Source organism: Diadema antillarum, unplaced genomic scaffold, assembly GCF_040938485.1.
Source record: "Diadema antillarum isolate AM-2024a unplaced genomic scaffold, OU_Dant_1.0 scf00000226, whole genome shotgun sequence".
NCBI lineage: Eukaryota > Metazoa > Echinodermata > Echinoidea > Diadematoida > Diadematidae > Diadema > Diadema antillarum.
The window spans coordinates 1,261,254-1,276,745 of NW_027271115.1; the positions used below are offsets into that span (position 1 = coordinate 1,261,254).

The following is a 15,492-nucleotide window of genomic DNA, read 5'->3' on the forward strand; positions in this document are numbered from 1 at the left end:
CCATCTTTTATCTTTACGACAGAAGTGAAGGAGGCTAAGAAGCGTAGACGCCGTGCAGAGCGCCGCATGATCAAGTCTGGTCTTTGCATTGACAGAGAGCTGTATCGGCAAGAGTGTGAGTCCTACTACAGCCACCTTGCCGACGCCAAGTCAAGGCACCTAAGAGAGGAGATTGCTGCTGCAGACACCAAACAACTTTTCAACATCATCAAAAGACTCACAATTGCACATCCAGATTCTTCTCTTCCTGACCATACTTCAAATCCTGCACTTGCCAATCAGTTTGCTGAGTTTTTCGACAACAAGATTAGTACCATTGCATCTTCATTCCCGGTGTCTCCTGAAATCTCTCTCTCCAATTCCTCTCGCATAAATATAAACACTGAGTGTGTATTTTCTGAGTTTGGTTTAATCACTGAGTCACAAATGAAACGTCTCATCAATTCTCTTCCGTCCAAGTCTTGTTCTCTTGATCCTCTCCCCACATGGCTACTAAAAGAGTGTCTGGATGAATTTCTTCCTGCAATAACTCACATTCTGAATCTCTCATTGTCATCAGGCGTAGTTCCTAAGCACTTCAAAAGGTCGCTCATATCGCCCTTTCTAAAGAAACCCAGCTTAGACCGTAATGATTTGAATAATTTTCGCCCCATTGCTAATCTGTCTTTTCTTGGTAAAGTTCTTGAGAAAGTGGTTGCTCGCCAACTCAGAGATCATCTTGATGAACACCAGTTGTTTCCTAGTAATCAGTCTGCCTACAGGCACTTCCACTCCACCGAAACCGCCTTATTGAAGGTACTCAATGACCTCCTCTTAGCAGTAGACAAAGGCCATGAAGTTGCTCTTCTGCTTTTAGATTATTCTGCTGCGTTTGATACTATCAATCATGAAATTCTCCTTAACAGATTGGAGACTAATTTTGGTCTAACGGGAACAGTCTTGAGATGGATTGCATCTTACTTACACGACCGCCACCAGATGGTTACTGTGAACGGTGCATTTTCTCAGTCGTTCCCTCTTAGACATGGTGTCCCCCAGGGGTCTGTGGTTGGTCCTTTACTATTTCTTCTATACACAGCCCCTCTGTCTTCAGTAATCAACTCTCATAACGATATTTTACATGTTATGTATGCCGACGATACTCAAATCTACATAATCATACAACCAAATACCCAAGTCGAAGCACTCTGCAAGCTTAGTAGATGCGTTGATGATATCAAGCAATGGTCTCACGATAATTATTTGAAATTGAATTGTGTTAAATCGGAATTTTTATATGTTCATTCTCAGTTCAGGCGGGGTAGCTCTCTAACAGAATTTTCCTTTGAAGATAGTACTATCCCCATCTCTCAGTCCGTCAGAGATCTCGGAGTTATTGTAGATAAGCATCTGAACTTTCAACAACATATTAAGAATTCATGTCGTTCTGCTGCTTGGGGTATTTGTAAAATTGGTAAAATACGTAAATTATTGGATCAGTCTTCCACGGAACGTCTCATTCACGCATTTGTTTCCTCTCATCTTGACTACTGCAATTCCCTTCTTGTTGGTCTCCCTGCTTCAAGTACTGCACCTCTTCAAAGAATTCAAAATACAGCTGCTAGGCTTGTGACCCTTACAAAAAGATCTGACCACATTACTCCAGTTTTCCAATCCCTCCACTGGCTCCCCATCCATCAACGTATCACTTTTAAAATCCTCCTTATTGTTTACAAGATATGTAATAATCTTGCCCCATCTTATCTTAAAGATTTAATTTCCTTCCGCTCCTCCACTTCAACCCGTTCTCTTCGTTCTTCCTCCGCTCTCCAATTATCACGTGGTCCCCGCACCTGTACACGTTATGGTGATAGGGCCTTTTCAGTTATTTCCCCACTTCTTTGGAATGAACTCCCTTTTTATATTCGTAACGCTGAAAATGTTGATAGGTTTAAGTCATTGTTGAAAACTCATCTGTTTACACAACCTTAATTTTGCTGTTGTTGTTGTTGCTGTCGTTATCATAATATGTACATAATGCTGTATTTTGTTTTTACGTTATATATATTATTTTTCCCCGATTTGATGCGCTTAGAAACATCAGTATTAAGCGCTATATAAATGTTATTCATTATCATTATCATTATCATTACCAAGCCGCGCTAGCTGTGCGATGAATAAAACAAATAACAGGATGATAACCACCAGAGCAACAACAATGAAGGGATTAACAGATTAAGCTGAAATTGTTCATGCCTTATAACACATATTCTGTTGATGATAAATGTCAACTTTCAAACCAGTAGAGTTATCCCTTCTAAAGTTATTGGAGTTGAAAGTGATGAGCATGGACTGGGTTTTTAAGAAATGAAAAAAGGACTCTTTGAGAAACACCTAATCACACTATTCCACTAAAGAGTGTTCCAGAAAAACTGCTGATAACTCAATTTTCTTTTCGTTTTATGATCCCAAACTTAAGTATGATGTAGAAGAAGACTTGCTCTTTCAGAAAATATGAAAAAGTCAAGATTGGCAAGGTTGACCTATTTCATCTATTTTCTGCTCTCACACAAAATCAGTGCGTGCGACTTTTTGTTCGTTTTGTGATGCACGGCCACATTTATGCTTGTGTTCATGATTTCAGTCAAACTCGCAAGGGGGGAATGAAGGAAGACTAGGTTGAGAATCAAAATGTCTAGTTTCTGTGTGTATCTATTCGTTTTGGAGGTTTGAGTACTAAAGTTTTTAGAAAAGTAGCTGCTTTGAAACCGATCAATATTCTCACCTCGTATATCTTTGTCATTCATATTTCAGTCATAGAATGGCTCATATTAGAGCTCATGTTTCTAAACTGGCATTGTCAAATTGCAGTGCTCTTTACACATGGACAATGATGGGTGCAGTTTGCGTTTGAAAATCTGAGATACAAAGGAAGATTGATATTTCATGAAACCTTTTAATTTCAGAATTATTGGCAGTGTGAGTGACAAATGTTATCTTGATTACACAGGATGCACATATGGAGCACATGATATTTGTGAAATCATGTTGTTTTGAGATCATCACAGTTTTCCCCATGGGTGTATTATCACTATCATAATGACCAGGCATTATGTGTAGTCATCATTAATTGACAGCATGACAGATTGCAAACAAGGAAGGGGATGGGAGAGAAAGTTGTCAGTTAATCCAGACTGGGCCCGTTTCATAAAACTTGTCATCAGTGACAAGTTGTCATAGATGTGACAAGCTACTGAAATCCCTGCATCTGATTGGCTGAGAGCAAATTTGTCATAGAAATGTAGCAGTTGTCATTGATAACAAGTTTTATGAAACGGGCCCCAGGCCACTTGATGCATGTACACTGTACCTACAAACATAGCTCTCTTTCTTGGTAATATTGTTACCACATGCTGGGTTTCGTGTTGTTGTGGGAAACCAAAGAATGATCTGTACCACTGCCCTCATTTTTGGATGGCAGTCCATACTGTGCTGTTCAGCTGATGTTACAGATGTGTTTCTGTATGCATGTCACATAATGTTTTAGGTGAAATTCACTGAGGGTACATTTAGGTTCCAACCATAATTTAGAAAACAAAAACAAAAACAGAAACTAAATGGGACCTGGGGAAAAGTGTTGTGAAATAATGTTGTGGTTTCTTAATTTAAACACGTTGTGCAACTTTGTCAATGAAACTGGACAAATGATGTTCAAATGGCTGAAGAAAACTCTCAAGCATGCAAAAGTGTTGAAACTTCTGCTTTAGCTGTCATATTTGTTATCTGTTTATAGATATCACCATATCACTTTTATGACAGTTTCCAGCTGAGGTTATAAATTAAACCTGGCAACATTGTTTAACAATTGCTTTAGAGGGAAACAAGGAGACACTGAAAATGAAGCATAGAGAGAGGTACTGCACTCTATATGCTTTGTGTAGCATTGAAAGACACATGACCACTGAAAGTGAAGCCTGCCAAAATGTGTTTTTTTTTTTTCACACAAAGTTTATTTTAATGGATTTTTTAAATATGAAGTTAAAGGTTGATAGTTGATATGGAAGCTTTGAGTTAATTAGTATCAAAGGGTACCTCAATATACGTGTGGACCAGTGTCTTAGTCATGAGATACTGTATTAATTTGGCACTCTTCCATTACATACCCGGTACATATGACCCCAAATTAAGATTTTTCTTGATAATGTGTGGTGTAGAATTGAACTATTGTCTTTATAGACATTGTAAAATTGCACATGTGTACACAGTTGAACACCCACCTCAGTGTCAGGTGACCAGGTACATGTAAGTCAACTAGAACTTAAAATGTCTTAAGATTTCTCAATGTATGGTTCTACATTTGTAATGAAAAAAAAAAAACAGTGCAAGGCATTGATAGATATTATTATGCATGTAAAGTACATGTGGTTGTACAATTTGAACTACATATTTGTATGCATCTCGGTCATGACATACAAGTTAGCTTGTTTGGACCAGCTGACGTTAGCATCACACTGGGCTGTAAATCCAGTAAATTGCATCATAACTGTAAATTTTGTTTTCATGATATATTTCTAAATACAAGTATCAATGCATTCAAGGGACTGTGAAGATAAATTCAACTGTGTTTTTTAATCAACAGAATTTTGTAAAGATTTCCAAGACTGTCATAAAACAAACTGTTTTCATATGCATTTCTTAGCAGAGCACTGTTGTAAGTAATAGCTGCTTCATTCATCAGTAGATAAAACTTGGAGGATCACCCAGACCGAGAATAGGATGTTGAACATGATCCCACAAAGGCAATTTATCCAGTTAGTTCACTGCTTTCCAGAAATGAAAAAGCAAAAGGTGAATAATCTCAAGATATTATGCTGTGGTTAGATGCAACATACAATGTACATATCTATAACAAGAAGACGAGAGTGGCAGCTTGCCATGGAACGTGCAGCAGTGATGTGATGGAATGGTTAATACCCTTTGGGCTCTGGGTGAAAGGTTAGGATTTGGAATTGTTTGTGTGTTTGTCTGGCTGTATATGAGCTTCATTACTTCATAAGAGATGGAAAGATTTTGATGAAAGTTTCAGGATATGACAGTTGTGGTTTAAAAGGGAAAAGTGGTAAGTTTGGTGGTGATGCAGATCATGATCCAGATCCAAGATATGATATGAATACACATTAAGCATATACTGAAACAAGCATTAGCATGACAAACAAGACTTAATTTGATTTTTTTTTTTTTTAAAGTGACTTTCAGTGAAACTGTAATATAAAAGAAGAATCAGTGAACAAGTTGTGTCTGTGTTGTTATACAAATGATGCACAGGATAGAGTGCGTTAGGCCGAGTGCATGTTGCACTACATTGTAAATACCCGAGAGTGAGCTATGCCTCCACTAACGCCACGAAATAATCCTGTGCAACATTTGTTTTATAAAATGGGTCGAAAATTCGAAAACTAACAGCATTTTTCAGCGTTTTTCACGTACCTTTGTGGGTCAAGACGTCCGAAGATGTTCGTCCCAAACATTTACGCACGTCGCACTCGGAAATCCCGCACATACAGTATAAGTATGATGGGGGGTTGGGTTTCCGGACACTTAAGTTCCCGCATGAAAACTTACTTATTTTACATAGAATATGCACCCTTTACCTTAAAGACTTGATATAGACTCCTCATATAGGCCTACTAGACAACATACTCTGAAAACGGCGTAAGAATTAACCTGCTAAATCGTTGGATTTGCCCTTCAAAGTGACTCCATGTACGCGTCCGGTCCCAGAACGCTTGGTCTACTTTACTGTGCAAAGTGTACGTATAAGAGTATACGTTGTACCTACGCCACACATGTTATGCACAAGGGAAGAAAGGCCGGCCGGCCGGCAGCCCGAACTAGAAGTTGTTTACAGGATTGACAGCGCGTACTGTATGCATGCAATTCGAAGGAGCCGCCGCGCACACAGATGATCGGCAATAGGATTTAACACGCAGTGCGATGGGACTAGAATAACCAAAGCACACGTGACTCATTTCAGCGCTTCCTATTGGCTACATTCTTGAACCCATTTTATAAACTATTAAAACAAATTATATGAAGTATCTGCACAGAGTTGAATACTTAATATTTTACTTTCACTTGTTGATAAGAATGACTGATAATGTGTGTAAACAATGAGGATTTTCTATGCTGAGGTTAAGGAGTCATTTAAATGAATTTGTGACCATGCAAAGAGAATGGATACAATAGGTTTTGCAAGAGTTTGTTGAACCACATGAGCAAAGTAGGTTGATATTCCAATAGAACCCAGAAAATTGTAAACAATTGCTTCTATGGTTGACAGAGGGACTAGATTCTGCTCCATTTCCTGTTGTGTTGATGAAGATAAGGCTGAGGTTCCGCTGGACGGGATGGGAGCTGGGACCTGCACAAATATTGACTACAGCAAGCGGTGAATCATTGAGAAATTGCTTAACCAAGATAAGAATTGTTGTGTTTATCTATTGAGGATCACTTTGCATGACCTTAAAATAGGGCTATAACCCCATAAATTGAAGTCACAATTTCATGAAACACTTGCAATTTTGGGTTTCCAAACTTTGCTTCGTATACTAGGGTCAAAGGAATTTTCATTTCATGTAGTTCCTAAGTAGACTGTGTGCCAGGGGTCTCGCCAGCGTATATCACCCTTGTCGGTGCCGACAAGCATGCGGTTTGAAGAAAGAATTGCCGACAAGGGTAAAACTTGCCGACAAGGGTAACACCACGCGTGAACTTGCCGACAAGGGTAACACCATGCACGCGTGAACTTGCTTGACGAGCCAAGTTCGGACCAATTTCTCGCCTTTTTTACTCTTTATTATCTGGCTAGAAAAGAAGCTAGATGTTGAAAGGAGCAGCAGTTTACAAGCGCAAAAAGTTAACGCACCGATCACAACAACACGGCTCAACATAGCGACATACCATTGTACATGTACTAGCTGCATACACACCACATCACACACTTGCTCACTCACATGCGCTCTGATTCGGGATCCACACACTAGCCGGCCACAATTACAGCTGCCTGTGTGTCCGACGGTATTGTGAGAGGGAGAGAGAGGACGAAAAGAGGGTCGGAGGCCGAGGGAGGCTGAGGAAGGCTGACACGTGCTCGCTTGTTGTCACGCTTGTTGTCGGGTTACGCAAAAACAAACGATATGAAATGCATGCCCCCTTCCGCCAAAGGTTGTATTTTTATCTTTTTTTTTTAAATCTTTTTTTTTTTTTGCTGCTTTGGTTTGTTTGTTCGTTTATCTGCCTGTCTGTCTCTCTATTCGCAAAATAAGTGAACATTTTGGGAACTGATTAGGATGAAATTTTCAGGAACAGTTGGTAGGTGAAATGGCGCAAGGAACAGATGATTGAATTTTGATAGGAATTCACCGCCAGGATCCAAGATTTTTAGACTTTGTTTCGTATATTTGAAAGGATTCGTATCAATTCTTTAAGAAGCTGGCCATCGGCAATGACGCAAAATTAGATGCGTTCAAAGCATTGCTGCAGAGAGAAAATTAACTCCATCTTTCGTTAAAAAAAAAGAAGAAAAAAGAACTTGCGATGGAGTAAGCAAATGCAAATTGTTTTTTTTTTTTGGTAGTTTCAGCGGGTTATTTTTTTTTATAATTATTATTTAAAAAGCCATGCGTTCCATTTGAGCCTTTTCACTTTCCATGGATTTGTAAACGTCATTCGTGAATATTCCATTTTCCTTCTCCGGGCCGACATTTATAGTAATTCTGTCATAATGGTCTTTCAAGTTCAACATACGTAATGCTCCACGTGCTTCTGGCTTGGTTAGGGGGCCTTCATGGGCAGAAAATAAATAGATAATCATTCATCAATGTTCCCGTTTGGTTTACATGCTATTTACACGCTGTTTACGACCACTGAAGCAAGGTGGCAGTAGGCGCGGCATTCCTTTATCTGACACCTGGCTTTCGTGGACATTTCGTGGAATCATGATATCAAGTTTCCCCACTGCCTGTGGTCGTGTTTTTTTTTTAATTCTTCATTACGAACATCAATTTGTTCAACTTGAAAAGTGTAGATAATTTGCTTCGAGCATGTGTTTCTTTCTTTTTTTTATTGCAGTGTCGGTAATATTTTGTTTTGTTCATCGTCCGTGCATGGCAGGGGTTCATGGGAGTAGAACGATAGGAATGACTGGGGAGAAAATAAACTGAAAGAAGGAAGCATCTTTTGAGCAAGCTGTCTTTGTTTTTCTCTAGTACACCAGCATCAGTGTGTGTCTGCGTTTATTCATTTTTTTTTTATCATGCTCTTGCTTCAAGGAGCTACGCTTTTCCCGCGTAAAATTAATAATGGATATACCGCACGCAGAGGCCCACGTTTTGACGTGAAGAACCATACATTCTTTATCTATTCATAATGCTTTTTTTAAAAATCTAAAATAAAGAATGTTTGGTTGTTCAAGTAATGTAAAAAATATTATTTTGACATTTCATGCGCTTAACTGCCAAGCATTTTCTTTTCTTTTTTTTCTTTTACGGGAGAGAGCGAAATGTTCTTCTCTTTAGCAATGACCAATGACGGCGTACATAGGCATATATACATATCATATATTGTGACGCAGTTTTGATTTTCGTGAACACGTGAATTGTTCTCTTTCCAGATCAGTTCTTGATTTAGTGAAAGTTAACAATGTGTTTCACATTCACAAAAGCAGTTTGGTTTGCCTGTGTTCAGTTCGCTGCCAATGAATTTTCTAAATAAAGCGATGCCCCAAACGGGTTTACTCTGAGGGTTTGTTCTGAAATAATAACAGAATAATACTACATTCCTTATTATTCTGAAGGTTTGTTAATCTGACAATAATAAAGAAACAATGTCCATTAATTTCCAAACAAAATCAGTTTTGTTGTTTCGAACGTTCTGCCAATGAAATTTCGGAATGAAACAGTAACAGTTTTCTTACTCTGAGGGTTCGTTACTCTGACAGAAAAAAAAAATAGTAACGAAATAGATACTAGATTCTATATTCTGAAGGTTCGTTAACCGAAAGATAATAAAGAAAAAAAATATGTCCGTAAATTTCAAAACGAAATCAATTGTCATTTCGAACGTTCTGCCAGTGAAATTTCGGAATAAATGATGGCACAAAACAGTGTGTTTTCGTACTCTAAGGGTCTGTTTATCCGACAGAAATAGTAATGATAAAATAATACATTGTAGATTCTTTATATTCTGAAGGTTCGTTAACCGAAAATTAAATAAAGAAAAATGTCCGTAAATTTCAAAACAAAATCAGTGCGTCATTTCGAACGTTTTGCCAGTGAAATTTCGGAATAAAACGACTGTCCAAGAACAGTTGCAGTTTTCTTACTCTGAGGGTTCGTTACTCCGACAGATTAATGATGAAATAATACTATCATAGATTCTTTATTCTGAAGGTTCGTTAATCCAAAAATGATTGAGAAAAAATGTCCGTTCATTTCACAACGAAATCAGTTTTGTTAATTCGAACGTTCTGTCAGTGAAATTTTGGAATAAAACGACGGCACAAAACAGTGTGTTTTCGTACTCTAAAGGGTCTGTTACTCCGACAGAAATAGCAATGATAAAATAATACATTGTAGATTCTTTATTCTGAAGGTTCGTTAACCGAAAATTGAATAAAGAAAAATGTCTGTAAATTTCAAAACGAAATCAGTGCGTCATTTCGAACGTTTTGCCAGTGAAATTTCGGAAAAAACGACTGCCCAAAAACAGTTGCAGTTTTCTTACTCTGAGGGTTCGTTACTCCGACAGATTAATGATAAAATGATGCTAGATTCTTTATTCTGAAGGTTCGTTAATCCAAAAATGATTAAGAAAAAATGTCCGTTCATTTCATAACGAAATTAGTTTTGTTATTTCGAACGTTCTGCCAGTATAATTACGGAATAAAACGACGGCCCCAAAACGGTTACAGTTTTCGTTCTCTGAGGGTTCGTTACTCCGAAAGAATAATGGTAAAATGATACTCTACATTCTTAATTCTGAATGATCGTTAATCGAAAAATGATAAAGGAGAAAATAATATTCGTTTATATCCAAGCGAAATCAGTTTTGTTATTTCGAACGTTCTGCCAGTATGATTTCGAAATACAACAACGGCCCCAAAATGGTTAGTTTTCTTACTCTGAAGGTTTGTTATTCCGAAACAATAACGATGATAGATAGATTCCTTTCTGAAGGTTCGTTGATCGGAAAATAATTAAATCTCCGAACGAAATCAGTTTTGTTTATTTTGAACGTTCATCTGTAGTACCGACCTTTGGTGTTGTTGTTGTTTTCGATTACAAACCTTCGAAGTACACTGTACTCAGTAATGAATCGTTTCATTTATGATTAAACAAACCTCGGAATAATGACCATCATTACATTTTTGTATGATATCTCTTTGCTGTCACGGCCAAACTACCGCAGTATACCCAGAAAGGAAAGTGCAACGATGTCCCAAAAGTTCTTGATCGCTTCTCGCGCATCTGCATGCAATAGGCCTACCATGTGGTCGAGCAGACGGCGGGAAAGCAAAAACACTACGGTATAGTTATACACGGCGCGCGTTGTTGCGATGCAGAGACAGCTAATTATTGCAACAGTGAAACAGGAAAGGCCTAAAAGAAATTGGAACCTTCACCATTGGCACCTACGTCTCTTTCATTTATTATTTAGGAACTGCGGCCAACAAAAGGTATGGAGTTTCTGCATTGTTTCTGTGAGAATATGCCCCTCACAACGTTCATTACATCTCCGTGAAAATGTCGCATTTAGTGGCATTTTAGCGGCGATTTATCTGTGTTGTATTGAGCATTAGCGAAGGCTTCCGCGCTTTGCGCGGGGGGGAACCCCCCTCCCGTACCCACCCCCAGAACAGCGCGAATTAGTGCCGACAAGCGTGAAGAAATTCCTGGCGATATTTTAGGCATAACTCACAAAGGAATCCCATGGCAACTGCAAAGCTAGATTGAAGTCCCGTAGAGGCTTGCCTGACATGGTAGCAAAGTAAATGTGTATGAGATGCACACCCTGCCTGTGGAAATCCATCAATTGTGTGTCATACAACATGGGAGTTGGGTACAGAACAGACGTAGATGTACTTGATTCTGCCATAGATTTTGGAGTAGAGAGCAGACGTATTATAGACCCTCATGTGATGTTGTGTATTTCTTGTAATGGCTAAGATATGTATTGAAGATGTGTGACAAGTAGACTGGATGAAGAAATAATAATCTGAAGCAGTTCCTTTGTGTGCAGCTGAACCCAAGAAATTTTGTTTAAAAAAAAAAATGGCTGCAAAAAATAATGATTTCTTTTTCTGTGGTCAGCAAATAGCCAATGCTTGTTATACTGCATATCCTGCCATAGAGAAAGACATTATGGAACTTGATAAATTCAACAGAAATTACAAACTGCCATTTTCACAGACTAAAAAAAACTGTTTTCTTCTGGAAGGTATTGCCAAGTTAAGGATTTGTCTTAAATGTAAAGCTTTAGGTGCTTTTATTTGATATCACAACTGAAGTGAAGAGTAGTATGCAACCAAAGTAGGGCTGAAACGAAAGAAAAGTTAGAATTCTGTCCTAAGAATCACAACAGAGAGCAGAATTTGTAATGAAAAGATAATAGAAATAAGATAAGATAAAATAAAATAAAATAATAATAATGATAATAATACTGATAATGATAATAATAATAATAATAATAATAATAATAATAATAATAATAATAATAATAAGAAGAAGAAGAAGAAGAAGAAGAAGAAGAAGAAGAAGAAAAACCAATGGTTCCTTTTCAAAATACACTCATTAAAGGGCTGCAACAATTACAAGAAAATACAAGAAATCACCTATATTTACTGAACTAAACAAAAGAGGGAAAAACAAGGCAAAACAAGTAACTTTTTGATGTGATCATATATAAACAGCTATACAGTATAACGAAACATCAGAAATATGAAGATGTTTTACTATTGGAACAAATGTGTTTTCAAAAGATACAACATGAAACCACAAAAATGCGATTTGGGGGATTTGATAAGTTAACCTGATGTTACTGTTAGAATGAAACCAGTGAGAAATCCACCTTGTACCCACATCACTTCAGATGCTACACTTTCTCTGCCAAGCATGGGGGGGGGGGGGGGGGGGCACTTTTTGTGCACCATACAAAGGAATACACAAGGTGTTGTCACTTCGCCCCCCCCCCCCCCCCCCCCCGGCACTTTTTTAAACCCAGAAGTACGTAAGTGGTACTAAAAAGAAATAGATAGAGATCTTGAAGTGTGAGTGTTGCAAGGTTATGTTTTTGCGCTGAAGACTTGTCTCTTTTTTTTTTTTTTTTTTTGCTTGTCAGCTGAAGAAACCCGGAAGTGGAAGGAGAAAAATGAGCTGAAGACCTTTTTTTTTCTTGTTAGCTCATGAAACCCGGAAGTGCGCCCCCCCCCCCCCCCCCCCCTTTTGAAAATGCTCCACCGGCCCTGCCAGGTACAAGTGACCTTTTGGGTATTGGTAAAATGTGTGTCTGTGAGGATATATTTCAAGGTATGAAACCAGTAATGTGTTGTAATTAAATTATTTCCAGGTATGACTCCTGTGATACCAGCCTGTATTTTTCTTCTTTTTTTAGCATATGATGTCATGAGTTTTGATTATTGCATTGCAGGAAAGCTGCTTTGCACAGCTCCTTAAAGGCATAATTTACCATTTGCAGATGAAACAAAAACCCAGCATTAGTGCTGTAAAATAGTTCTAAAATGTGAGTTAGGGATAGAAACAACCACTGTAAAAATGTGAATCCGTATAATCGATGTTAAGTGTTGTTAAATACACAAAATGTGAACAATAGTTATAATAAAAATGTTTCTAGACTAAACTGTATACAGTTAGGGTTTATTGAGAAAAACACAGATATCTCCTTATATTTTAGGCTTTATTGCAAAAATTTTATATGATAGGATGTTTTTGTGATACAACAGACCTATGCATCAAATGTGATATTTTGAACATTCTTGAAATCACTGCTCCCAAAGGTAAACCGGACCTTTAAGGAGATGTTCAAATTTATTGAGATAACTCACTCTCACCAAAGAATACACTATACATTCTGCAATTTAAGTTTTTAGGAGGACGCATTAAAAAACAGATGCATCTCATGTTTTCCTTATCCAACGTTCACTGTTGATTGCCCACGGCATGAGGGTTTTTAGTACCCAGTCTTTCTTGCACCGTTAATTTTGATTATGGATGTTCATTTTAAAATGAGTACCGGAAGGGAAAAGGACCTACAAATGTGTGACTTTATTGTTGTTTGATGTGCCTTGTGCTCTCCCAGTGAGCTTTGTGCAGCCAATTGTGAAGAATCAACCCAGTGTAAACTGTACCCCTTGTAGAGCACAGCCTGTGGGCAAATAACTATACATCCATGTGTAAACACAGCAGACCTGGTAAACCAAAGAAAGCTGTGAGGGAAGACTGCTGAGTCACATGTGGACTGTAGGGTAAGGCTACGTGTGGGAATGCACGTCTTGAGCGGTGGTCAGCTGCCTGAACTCTGGCCATTGGTGGAGACCAGGCACCCAGTCAACTGTATGGGACTGAGAAAGAATGGGTACATAGTACCTCCTTGCATAAAGTAAGCTTGAATAGCAGTCTATGGTGGGACAAGCATTACTGTTCAGCAGGGTGTGAACACATCCCCGGCCCGGTGACATTTCTGCCTCCCCTGACCTTTTAGGCAGACTCGCTGTGGTCGCTGCACGTTGCTGTGGCACTGCAGAAACTTGATTCCTGCCCAGCGTATGGATGCTTCGGGTGGTGTGATGTGTGAATCAATTGTCAACAGCTTGGTGCTGGTGTCAAAAGTGAAACTGAAGGAGGACTGGAATCACCTCCAGTGTGTATGAAGCATGTAGAATTGACTCGTCCAGGCAAAGGTGCCAGCCCCGGGAAGACAGAGCCAAGAATGATGCAATACTTATGAGCTACATGGGTGCGTCAGAGTTGGTTGTTCATTCCTCTCACAACCCTCAGCAGTGAATGGAAAGAACTCTGGAAAGGCAGGATTCTTTGCTCAGTCCTGACATGGCAATGGTGTTGTGATCATTTAGGCGTTCATTCACAGGGTACCAGATCGGAGTCGCTGCCCAAGGAGCTGGGGATAACATTGGAGGGAACATTGTTTTATGTTTGTTCGTTTTTTGTTTTTTTGAGGTTGTGCCTCAGAGTGTGCTGCAAGGGCAACGCCTAGGAGTCACCATCGTGTGAGTTGCAATTCATTAACTCATTTTCTCCAGGAACAGTCTGTACCTTTCATGCCGACGTAATATCTTTTGCTGGTCTCGCTGGTGAAAATACAGGCTGTAATACACACTTTTATAGGCATGATGTATGAACTATTCAGTCCTGAAAAAAAGAAAGCAAGGATAGACCTGCTGGTAATCATGTTAATGGTGTCTTGTAGAATGTCAGGAGATAATTTGAGCTGGTGCGTTATGCTGCTTTACATGCAGTAATATGTTCTGAATATATGCCATACGTTTTTTAGTGGGAATGGGGATGAGGGATGCTTGTGAGCCCTCTAAATATCTGTGAAATACACAAAGAATCAAGATTTGCCCCATACACCATAAGATTTATGTTGTCACTGCTCTTTTTCACATTCCATCACTCTGGTTCTTGATCCTGAATTGTCATGCAAATCATTTGTAAATACTGTGATCCTTTATTATTGTTCTCATGAAACATAGATGAAACTAACAAAAATTAAAAACCTGAGAAATTGCCATGCCTGTCCCAATTCACACAATATTGAGCTTGCCAAAAAATAAAAAATAAATAAATAAAAATGAAAAAAAGTGGCATAATTAATGGAGTAATTATGGAGTAAATGACTAGACTCTGTATCCAGTCTTTATCTCATCAACTTTCATTGCCATTAAAAAAAAAATGTTTGGTAGGTGGTGGGAGATGTGGAATTTGAATAGTACATCAGCTTCTTGTAACTCAGGTTGTGGGTTTATGTGGTTATGACCACAAATAGGATATGGTGTGAAGAAGGAAAGAGACTGCATATTGCCATGAGTGTTAATTACTTTGTTTTTTTTCTTAATCAACCATTGGTGCATTTCAAAGAAATGTAAAGAATGCTTTCCACATTCTCAATTCTATCTGTGTTCAAATAAAGTTCTCTGTACATGTTTTCACAAGGAACCAGTCTATGAAGTTGCAGAAAAAGAACAAGCAAGTAGCTTGAGACAATAAAGGTATTGATCATACTGCGTTGTGTATCAGAAACTAATATTCCCAATTCACTCTCTAAAACCAATGTCTGAGAGAAACTTTATGAGTACATGTAATTATGTAGTAAAAGCCTTTATTAGCAGCTAGTCAGCAAAGCCAGTATGATGATAGGATTCATGTGTAGTGTATGATCAGTTACATATTATGAATTATTCATGATTTCATTTGAAGT

The 15,492-nt window shown here is 38.4% G+C and overlaps 1 protein-coding gene across 1 annotated transcript in view; it reads left to right on the top strand.

The window, feature by feature from the left end:
• The first annotated feature begins 13,799 nt into the window (after nt 1-13,799).
• The window catches only part of LOC139724737 (cytosolic arginine sensor for mTORC1 subunit 2-like), a 68,577-nt gene continuing 66,884 nt past the window's right edge, over nt 13,800-15,492 (top strand). The window contains exon 1 of the mRNA XM_071635860.1: nt 13,800-14,281. The gene's annotated coding sequence lies outside the window, so the exon portion shown is untranslated. The remainder of the gene's footprint in view (nt 14,282-15,492) is intronic.